Genomic DNA, 11,144 nt, shown 5'->3' on the forward strand with positions numbered 1-11,144 from the left:
TGGATCATTGGGCTCAACAGGTAGTGATTAATGGCTTGATGTCTAGTTGGCTGCAGGTATCAAGTGGAGTGTCCCAGAGGTTAGTCCTGGGCCCAGTTTTATTCAATATCTCCATTAACAAGCTGGAAGATAGCAGAGTACACCCTCAGCAAGTTTACGGATGACACCAAGCTGTGGGGAATAGTAGGGCTAGGATTCAGAGTGACCTAGACAAATTGGAGGATTGGGCCAAAAGGAATCTCACGAGGTTCAACAAGGACAAGTGCAAAGTCTGGCACTTAGGAGGAACAATCCCATGCACCAGTACAGGCTGGGGGCTGGCTGGCTGGGCAGCAGCTCTGCAGAAAAGGACCTGGAGGTTACAGTGAACAATAAGCTGAATAGAAGCCAGCAGTGTGCCCTTGTCTCCAAGAAGGCTAATGGCTACTGGGCTGCATTAGTAGGAGTGTTGCCAGCAGGTCAAGGGAAGTGATTATTCCCCTCTATTCAGCACTGGTGAGGCCACATTTTGGGCTCCCCCCTACAGAAAGGACGTAGACAAGTTGGAGAGAGTCCAGCGGAGGGCAAAATGGTTAGGGGCCTGCAACACATGACATATAAGGAGAAGCTGAAGGAACTGGGCTTATTTAGTCTGCAGAAGAGAAAACTGAGTTGTGGGGGTTGATAGCAGCCTTCAACTACCTGATGAGTGGTTCCAAAGAGGATGGAGCTGAACTGTTCTCACTGGCGGCAGATGACAGAACAAGGAGCAGTTGTCTCAAGTTGCAGCAAGGGAAGTTTACGTTAGATATTAGGAAAAACTTGCTCACTAGGAGAATGGTGTAGCCCTGGAACAGGCTACCTAGAAAGGTGGTGGAATTTCCATCCTTGGAGGTTCTTAAGGTCCAGCTTGGCATAGCCCTGGCTGGAATGGTCTAGCTTGGGATGGTCCTGCTTTGAGCAGGGGGGCGGACTAGATTACCTCCTGAGGTCCCTTCCAACTCTCATTTTCTATGATTCTATAAATAAAAAGGAAGAAATGTTAGTGAAACATAAACTTACAAGTCAGAGAAGGGCCAGGAAGTATCCAAACAAGGTTTCAGAATCAGAAACATCTAGTCTAGTTAAGCACAAGGCAGTGACAGGCAGAACAGGCAAAGATCTGTCACCATGAACACAGCTCAGGCTCTGTATGTTGCAACTACTGGCTCATTTCTCCAAGGATACTGGTGCTAAGCAGCTAAAGGAAGGAAGATAAAATGAGAAACATCAGAGCGAGGATATGCAGAAAATAAAAACAGTCCCGAATGGCAATAAAATAATCTTTTATTAATGAGAGTAATTTGGTATCTTTGTTTTTCTGGCACTGTGTGTTGCTACTTTGTGCTATAATTGATCACAAAAGGGACGAATCAGTCAGTAGCTGTTGGGCAGTGATGCACTTCAGCCACACTGTGGCCCCACAAGATCAAGCCAATGTTTTTCCTCAGCCTTTTTCAATTCTTGTAGTTATTAATGTTACAGTTAGCAATTGCATAATGCTTTCTATAACTTTGATTATACATGATGAAATAGTTAGTTTATAAACGCATGGAGAATAAAGGGGCAAGCATTAACAGCAAAAATGGATGTGTTAAAAATAAATCATGCCAAACTGACTCAATACCCTTCTTTGATAGGTTAACTAGTTTAGTGGACAAAGGGAATTCAGTGGACATAATATACTTGAACTTTACTAAAGCTTTTGATGCAGTCCCACACAATCTGCTCACAAGTAAACTGGAAAAACGTGGACAAGACAGAATTATTGCTAGGTGGATACAGAACTGGCTGAATAATCACTACCAGAGTCACTATAAATGAATCAATGTCAAACTAGTAGGAGGTTTCAAATGGGGTTTTTACAGGGTTCTGCTCTGGATCCAATGCTGTTTAACATTTGTTTAATTACTTAGATGAAGGAGCAGATTCCTGATTATATTTGCAGACAACACAAAACAGAAGGGATAGTAAGCACATTAGAGAATAGGAGTAGGATTCCAAGGGTTTTTGATAAATGGAGGCCAGACAGAAAGATGAAATCCAACAGAGTTGTAATGTGTTACACCTGGGAAAGAAAACCTAAATGCACAAATATAGAAGGGCAGATAACTGGCTAGATAGCTGGGTTGCTGAGAAGGATCAGGGATTTTGGTTGGTCACAAACTCAATATGAAACTGCAGTGTGATACAGTTACCAAAAAGAAAAAAAGCAAATGCAGTTTTGTCCTGTATTCACAGATGTATTGTATGTAAGAAACAAGAGGTGATAGTATTGCTCTCCTTGATGTTGCTCGGGTGAAGTATTGTGTGGAGTTCTGGGATTCGTATTTTAGGGAGGAAGGCAGGGCACATGAGGAGAGAGAGAAAACTAGGATTATTTAGTTTCAAGAAAAGGAGATTGCGGAACAACATATTGGCAGTCATACCTGAAGGAATGACATAAAGAAGCAGCCCACTACTGTTCTCCCTTACCATACAGGATATGAAGCACTGGGTTTAAACTGCAGCAATGCAGATTTAGATTAAATCTCAGAAAAACAATGTCTTTACTGTCATAGTACTAGGCAAGTGGAAAATGCTGCCTAGAGAAGCTGTAGAATCTCGAGCTGGAAAAGCTGGAGGTTTTCAAGATGCTGAATAGCACAGCCCTCTAACCCTACGCCTCTATTATTAAGGCACAAGCAAGAAAAGATCTGGTTTCTGTTCCTGCCACTGCTACTAATTTACTTTTTGATTTTAGTAAAATAACTTAATCTCCCTGCACCTCCGTTTTTGTCTACAGGAAAATTGAGTGATATTTCCAACCTCTTAAGATTCAGCCAGTGGAGTAAATATAGTAGTTGAAAAACACTTTTAGATCCCTGACAGATGGAAATCTAGGTGCTAAGTATTTTCAAAACCTGGTAGAAACTAGTCTTAGTCTTAGTCAAGGTCTCTATTCTCTAATTTTCAGATTATATTCCCTTCCTGGTGCATAGGAGTATGCCTACAGTCACATCTGTTTCTGAATCTTGTACTTAACTCATGAGTGCTAGTTAAACACAGAACAAAAATAATATTTAAAAACTCAATAAATATCATTATTTATGTATCAAACACTGTACACTTCCCTGATTTCAGCACCATGGTCAACACTAGTTTTCTGTTACCTTGAGACATACATTTGTGGTATAGAGCAGGGCTGGCCAACCTGCAGCATGGTACCACAAGTAGCATGGTCAGCCTGTGTGTGGCAGGTGGGAGACTGGGGAAGGGACAGGCAGCACAGTGGCAGATTGGGCAAGGAGCACAGGGATAGAGCAGAAAGCAGAGCAGCAGATTGGGCGGTGAAAGGGAATCAGAGAGGCACCTGAGGAGGGTATGGGATTAATTTGTGGCACAGTGCCTAAAATGTCAGCTCCCACTAAACTAGAGTTTCATGGGCATGGATTGTGCCATAAAGCACAGCCTTGCACAAAGTACCAGCCAAAGGGTAGGCACAAATGACACAAATCCTCCTATGCTTCTTGTGCTGCAACTGCAAAATGGCCACCTCTTAGGTATGGTTATACATGTGGAGATATGGGCCTTTAAACTCTGCCCAGTAACAGGTGGCAATAAGAAAACAACCAGAAAATGCACAATTAAGATGAAGGGTTGAGGATCAAGAGGAGGGGCTTCATTTTGGAGAAGTGATGGAAAACCATAAAAGGATGAAAATAAATGCTAGACAAATCTACAAAGCATCCTCAAGGCCTATATACCAGTGCATGAGGAATGAGGAACAAGCAGGATAAACTGAAAGTCATAGTATAGAAAAGGAAATAGTTATTTAATTTGCATTCCAGAAACTTGGTGGGATCATTCAGGAGATTGGGATATCAGTACTGAGTGGTACGGTTTGTTCTGGAAAAATAGGTACACAAAAAGGAGGGGGCATCACACTCCATGTCAAAAATGTATATGTTTATTCTGAGATCCAAAGAGAGGAGGCAATAGATCTGTTATGTGCATCTGGATGAAGATAAACAGGGTAAAGAACAGTAGTGCTGTTATGGTGGGGGGACAGGTTACAAACATGAATCTGATAAATATGAGAACCGGGCTACAGATAACAATGTAAAATACAATGAAGACAAATGTTACATTTAGGGAAGAAAAAGCAAATGCATGAGTACAGAATAGGGTGAACTGGGTTGGCAGTAGCACTTCTGAGAAGGATCTGAGGGTTTGGTGGATTACAAACGCCACAAGTCATCAATGTAAAATAAGCAAAAGCAATTGGGGACAATTTGACCACACATGGGGACTTGGTTATTTACAAAAAGAATGTCTGTCTTTGCTATAATTCCCTCTGTGCATATAAATACAACTGCCTGGTGAGAAGCCATTCCCAAACTCTGCAGTGCAGATCACCTGTGAAATTCAGCAGTGCTAGCAAATTTCTAGAGTAAGCTAATTTCTATACATTTGGCAATTAAACCAAAACAGAGCTTACTCGGTGCTTACTCCTTCACTCCATGCTTTTATTTAAAAAGGGCCATAAGGTTAATGAATTCTGCAGTAGAAGTACATAATTTTTTTTTTGGCAGGACAGCAAAAAAAGTTAAAAATACTTTGCATTGCAAAATATGCTGGTGCAGAACATTAAGTAAACTAAGAACGTGCTAACACATCAGAAAAATGGACATTATTGTTTGTCTTATGTGTTTAACACAATCCATGATTTTTCTACCATATTTGAGTTGTACAGTTTCTCTTTCTCTTCACCTCACACACACATATATAGAGAGAGTATAAACAACTTTATTTGCAGTTAATTCAACCTAGATATTACAAGCAGGGGCAGCTGGTGATTTGAGAGCACTTTTCTTTCTGAGTCAATACTGAAGTACTGAACCAGAATATTGAGCTCCCAAAGGCTCTGCTTCCAGATAAGAAGTAAAATTAAATTTCTGATTACCATTGAACTGGATGGGATCCATCCTAGATGCAGCTTAATTTCTGATTCCTTATGTTCCTAACAAGGTATCAAGAAACTGAATTACTATTTAAGTTTTGTAGAGGACCTATCATTAATTAAATTCAGCTAATTAATTATTAAAACTATCACCTAAATTCCTTTGTTTCAGAAATCATGGGGCATACATTTCAGAGGATTATATTACAGACTTTTTTTGCTTTTGCCACCCTCTGTAACAGTTCTATGACTCAATGGGCGTGTCTACACGAGACACTTAACTTTGCATGAGCATATTTTACTGCTAAGTAAGCATGAGCAGCTACGGATGCACATGCTTACTTCACAGTAAACTTCCCTAATCCAAGGAAATTTGCTACCTGCAAATGCAAGTAGCAGATTTACTCGGCATTAGTAAATCCGGCACTGTAACCCTCGTGTAGATGCCTGACCGGAAGCAAAATCTGCTCCCATTCAGCCATCCACCAGGGGCAGGAGGTTCCTCCCTGCCCCCAGGAACTGCCTGCTTCTGAGGCAGGCTCTGCCACAGAAACCTGTATGGGAACTATGTCCCCCTTCCCCAACAGCAGGGAGCTCCAAGCCCCTGCTCTCAGATCGCGATTGGGGAGCGGGACCTGAGAGATCCTTATCTCCCAGCCCTGCTTTACCATTATGATTGAGAAGTGGGGGACTGGGAGACCCTTATCTCCCAGCCTAAGCTCAACAGTCGTGGGGCTCGGGCTAGGAGATAAGCATCTCCCAGCAGCAGCCCTGCAGTTGCAGAACCACTGATGGAAGGTAAGTGTCTCCCAGCCTGAGCCCCATGGCCACGGAGCTGGCACTGAGAGATCCCTGCTGGCAGGGGCCAAACAGTGAGTGTTCCCTGCCCATCTCCATGCACATGGAGCTGGAGGAGGAATGGGTTGGGGAGCCTGTTCTCCCCCCATCTCCACACTCATGGAGCTGGGCAGGGAACAAGCTCCCTAGCTCCCGCCCTGCATGCCCAGGTGAGAACAGTGTCCCCCTGCCCCAGCAGCAAAGAGCTTCTGCCCCCCCCCTCCACCTGCAGTCGTGGAGTTGGGAACAGGCTGGGAGCAATAGTGATCGTGGAGCAGGGGCTAGGAGCTCCCTGCATGGGGACAATTCCCTGCCCATCGTGGAGCTGGCTGGGACCTGCACCTGACCAGGACAGTTCCTAGCCAGCCCCAGGCTATGCAAGGAAGCAGTGCAGCCTGGAAGTTGCTGGGGACTGTCCTGTTTTGATCAGTCCCCAGCCAGCTCTGGGCTGTACATACAGACTTTGCTGCACAGCCCAAGGCTGGCTGGGAACTGTCCCAGTCAGGGTTAGGTCCCAGCCCCATGGCTCAATCACATGATTGAGGCACAGGGCTTGGAAAGAGCTAGGTAGGGTAGGGTAGGGTAGGTCCCAGCCCCCTGCCCTGATCCACTGGTGGGGTAGCTAGCTGCTAGTGACTTTAGTCCCGAGTCAGTCCACACACAGCATTAATGCGCTTTAATGCCTGCATGTGTAGACACAAAGGTTTTGGAAACATCTGAAGCCCAAGATGGGGGTAGAGGATGTTTGCCGGTAGTAGGGGCACTTATGGTTCTGGACTGACTCTCAGATTTGGAATTTGTTTTGGCTAATTTGGCTTGGAATACGGGGATATATATAAAGACACTGGCCAATTCCCACTTACTGTGCAGTAAATTTAAGCTTGTGTAAATGCACATGTGGACACACCCACTCTGTAGCATAATCAAAATAACTGAATACATGTTATAAGGTTTTGTTAATACTTTGTGCTCTGACAAGGACACAGCTACCATAGTCACCCAAAACTGATAACCATTAAAACTTCATGCAATTCCTTCCTCCAAATCTTCACATACTTTCTTTTACTAGTTTTTTTTTACTGGAAAAAAATAGTTCTTCAGGCTCCAGTATGGAAATGACTGTTCATCTTATCTACATGCACAATTAGCTGCTCACAGGCAATAGATTTCTGGACATTTTTACTTACAAATATCCTGAATATGAGTTGGGACTAAATTTAGAATAAATCTAAATGTATTAAAATAGAAAAGTATACCTGCATGGCCTCCAAACAGCTTAAACTTTGGCATACAGTGACAACAGGAAATTACTGTTATTACAGCAACTTAATGTTTGTGGTTCCATATTAGAGTAAACAGATTCTTAAAGAGATATTAGATATTTCCCTGGCTGGGACAAGACATAATGATTCAGGCAGTTCATTTGTAGGTATACAAAAAGTTCTTTTTCATTCAAGCAATCTTAGGGGGAAATATAAGTTAAAAAGAGAATTAAGTCACTGCTTTATGTCAAAAGCCCATCTCTGCTTCAAGTATGGAACTTCAAGTGGCACTTCTTTAATATCAGTCCTTGTGGACACTTCTGTTCTGATACGTAAAAATCCAGGTCTGAATTTTGACAAACCTTCACAGGCTGGGAATGTTAGATGACATGGGTCTCTTGTGAAACACTGAGTGTTTGTCTGCATTCCCAAGCTAGAATAATATTAAGTTAGAGTCTTCTCAGCAGTTGTCACCCTAGTGACTAAATCCCTTTGAAGTCAATGAATGTCTGGTCAGGGGTTTTGGATGCGCCCTTTAGTTCTGTTTACCCAATCCATAACTATTTGGAGTGAAAACCAGGCCCCAGTGAAATCCATGGGAGTTTTGTCACTGACTTTAGTGGGGCTAAGATTTCACCCCTGGTCCTTTTTTATCTTTCTTCATAAATCAAACAGATTAAAAGGAAGTTGCAATTGAAAATCTTTGAAGTTAGCCAGACACCCAAGGCAAAAGACCACATTCATAACTGTGTACTATTGATATTGGCTGCTGACATATAATTGAGATAAAATTGGCAGCTGACATTCAATTGAAAAAAAAAATGTGCATGATTTCAGGTGTTGCTTTTCTTTCTGTGCTGTCTGGATGTAATCTTTCTCATTCCTGTTGGGCATATAGTTTAAGAAGGCTTTTATTTTACTGTTTTTTCAAAAATAAACAAAAGGAGAACAATGGTGGAACTGTTGAGGAAGAGGCAGAGGAGAGGATATCTGCAGGCATGAGGCAGAGGAGGCAGTAACCTAGAGAGCAGCAAGTGCAAGGTCCCAAGGACAGAAGCCCCAGGACCGCTGCATCAAGAAGGAAGAAAGAAGTGGGGGTGGTTGGTGACTCCCTTTGTTGAGGGACAGAGACACCAATTTGTCATCCAGATTTGGAAGCCCAGGAGCCCATCTGTGATGCCTGTCTGGAGCCCAAATTCAGGACATCACAGAGTCTGCCAAAGCTCATCCATGCTTTACACTACTACCCCTTTCTGCTTGTCCATGTAGGCATCAGCAATACCAGGAATGACTGACCAGATCAGAAGCGACTATGAGACGCTTGGCAGGAGGATTAAGGAGCCTGGAGAACAAGTGGTGATCCTTCCCATTGAAGGATCATTAATCCTTCCCATGGAAGGCAGAGGCCCAAGCAGAGCCCATCTTATCCTGGAAGTGAAAGCATGGCTAAGATGGTGCTGTCATCAGAGCTGGATAAGTTTCATCCCCGCGTCCTGAAGAAACTGGCAGAGATCTCAGAGCCCTTGGCAATGATCTTCATGAAGTCATGTTAGATGGGCTAGGTACCAGAAGACTGGAAAAGGGCCACTCTTTAAAAAAGGCAAGAAGGAGGACCTGGTTGGCCTCACCTCAATAGCTAAAAAGTTCCTGGAGCAGATCCTAAGGAAGGCCATCTGAAGGAGGAAAGGCTGATCTTCTTTGACAAAGTAACTACTTGGGTGGATGAAGGGAATGCTGTGGATATAGTTTAACTGGACTTCAGTAAGGCTTTTGACAGAGTCCCACATGACCTTGTCATAAACAAATTGGAGAAATGTGGGATGGATAAAACTACTACAAGGTAGATAAATAACTGGCTTAATAGCCATAAGTAAAGGGTAGTTATTAGCAGGTCCATGTCAGAATGGCAGGAGGTTTAGAGTAGAATCCTACAGGTGTCTGTCCTGGGCCCAGTGCTGTTCAGTGTGTTTATTAATGATTTGGAGGCTGGCATAGAGAGCTTCTCCAGGAAGTTTGCAGACAACACAAAACTGGGAAGGATTGTGAACACATTGTCAGATGCGAGCACAATTCAAAAGGATCTCAACAGATTGGAAAGTTGGGCTAGAGCTAACAGGATGAAGTTCATGCAGGCAAGTGCAGGGTGCTGTACCTTGACAGGACTAATCAAAAACACAAATATAAAATGGGAGGCCACCTGGTTGGATGGCAGCTCTACAGAAAGAAACTTGGGAGTCTTGGGAAACCACACACTCAAGATGAGTCTGCAGTGTGATACAGATGCACAAAAGGCAAATGTGGTTTTGAGCTGCATCAATAGAAGCATTAGGTACAAGACATGAGAGGTGATAGTGTGTCTCTACTCGGCACTGGTTAGACCTCATCTGGAGTATTGTGTGCAGTTCTGGGCTCTACATTTTAAAAAGAACAAGGAGAAGTTAGAGAGGGTTCAGAGGTAGGCAACAAAGATGATCAAGGGCTTGGAAGGTAAGTCATATGAGGAGAAGCTAAAGGAGCAAGGCATGTCAGCTTTCAGAAAAGGTGCTTAAGAGACATGATAGCAATCTTCAAATCCTTGAAGGGCTGCCATAAAGAAGAGGTAAAGCACCTTTTCCTCTTGGTGCAGAGAGGATGCTCACCAGTGACTTGAGGTTGCAGCAAAGTAAATTTAGATTGGATATCTGGACAAATTTCTTCACTGTGAGAATAGTGAGGCAGTGGAATAGACTGTCTAGGGAAGTTATGGACTCTTTATCACTGGAGATGTTCAAGAAGAGGTTGGACAGCCACTGGTCAGGGACGGTCTAGGTGTCCTATACCTATTTTCTACCATGGGTATTTCCCATGCTTCTGGGCTTTGCTGGTTGCTCCTGCCTTCCTCCCTCCCCACCCCCTTTTTTCTGTTGCCTCCTGAGTCTGGGGGGCCACCTGCAGAAGCCGCCAGCAGCATTGGTGGCAGGGATGGGGCTGTTGAGTACCCACAGAAGCTGGCAGTAGCAGGGAACAGCCCTGTGGGGGGGGGGGGCACATGCCCCCTCATACCAGTTGCCTATGGAGTGGGACTAAATGGCCTCTAGAGGTCCCTTCCACCCCTATTTCTCTATGACTGTCACAGGGCGGGGCGCAGGAGCAGCCGTGATTCCTTCTGGCACCCCTACCATGCCAAGTCGCCTGTCTGGCGACCTCGTTCTCGCCCGCCACATCTTTGCTGTTTATATAATATTAATGGGAGGCTGCCTTTCCTGGGCTTCTCGGACCCGGTGCTCTTGCCTATACGGATATCTCTTGGTGCACCCACCCTAGGGCATCGCGTGGCTCCTTCTGCCCCCAATACCACGCCCAAGCCTCACCGGTGTTCCGGATGTTCTCGTGTCTCTATGTACGTGCCCTCTCCAGGCTTCTAACCGCGCGCCCTGCCTCACACTTTCTCGGGGCTCCTGCTCGTGTAATTACCCTCTCCGGGCTTTAAATCACAGGCCCACCCTGCCTCAGGCCTCTACCAGCGCACTCGCCCTACTCTGGGCTCTTACACTGGCCCTCGCCCTTTCCTGGGGCTCCAGCTTGTGTAATCACCTTCTTCAGGCTCTGAACCGCACGCCCTGCCCTACTTGGGCCTCTACCGGCACGCTTGCCCTACTCTGGGCTCTTACACTAGCCCTCACCTCTTTATGAGGCTTCCCCCCTAGGTTTGCCTCCTCTCAGGCTTCCTAAGAGACTTTTCCCTTCAGGCTTATACCTCGTGCTCTTCACGCTTTTGCCCCGCTAGGCCTTGCTCATGCTCTCGCGCTTCCCGCCCTCTCTGGGCCCGTCGGCCTCTCTGGGCCTGTCCCGTGCCCGTCGGCCTCGCTGGGGCTTATGTATGCGCTTGGGCTCAGGTGGCCCGTAGCTGTGCCTGGCCCCTTGACCCTTCTCGGGGTCCTTCGCCCTACTGGGCAGAATACCGCCCTCACGGGCTGGGGTCTCAACCCCCACACACAGCGCCACACCGGCGCCAAACAGCTGTGCCTCCCAGGCACTGCTTGCTGTGCCCAAACAGGGCACCCAGGAACCCCCAGACTCCTGGGGAGCTCCCATGAGGCCTCCTC

At 45.3% G+C, this 11,144-nt stretch overlaps 1 protein-coding gene across 1 annotated transcript in view; it reads right to left on the minus strand.

Annotated features, from left to right (window-relative positions):
- Positions 1 to 11,144, minus strand: part of ZNF831 (zinc finger protein 831) — a 42,860-nt gene that overhangs the window by 11,949 nt on the left and 19,767 nt on the right. The gene's annotated exons all lie outside the window — the stretch shown is intronic.

This window comes from Gavialis gangeticus, unplaced genomic scaffold (assembly GCF_001723915.1).
Source record: "Gavialis gangeticus isolate Ggan-Ray unplaced genomic scaffold, GavGan_comp1, whole genome shotgun sequence".
Lineage (NCBI taxonomy): Eukaryota > Metazoa > Chordata > Crocodylia > Gavialidae > Gavialis > Gavialis gangeticus.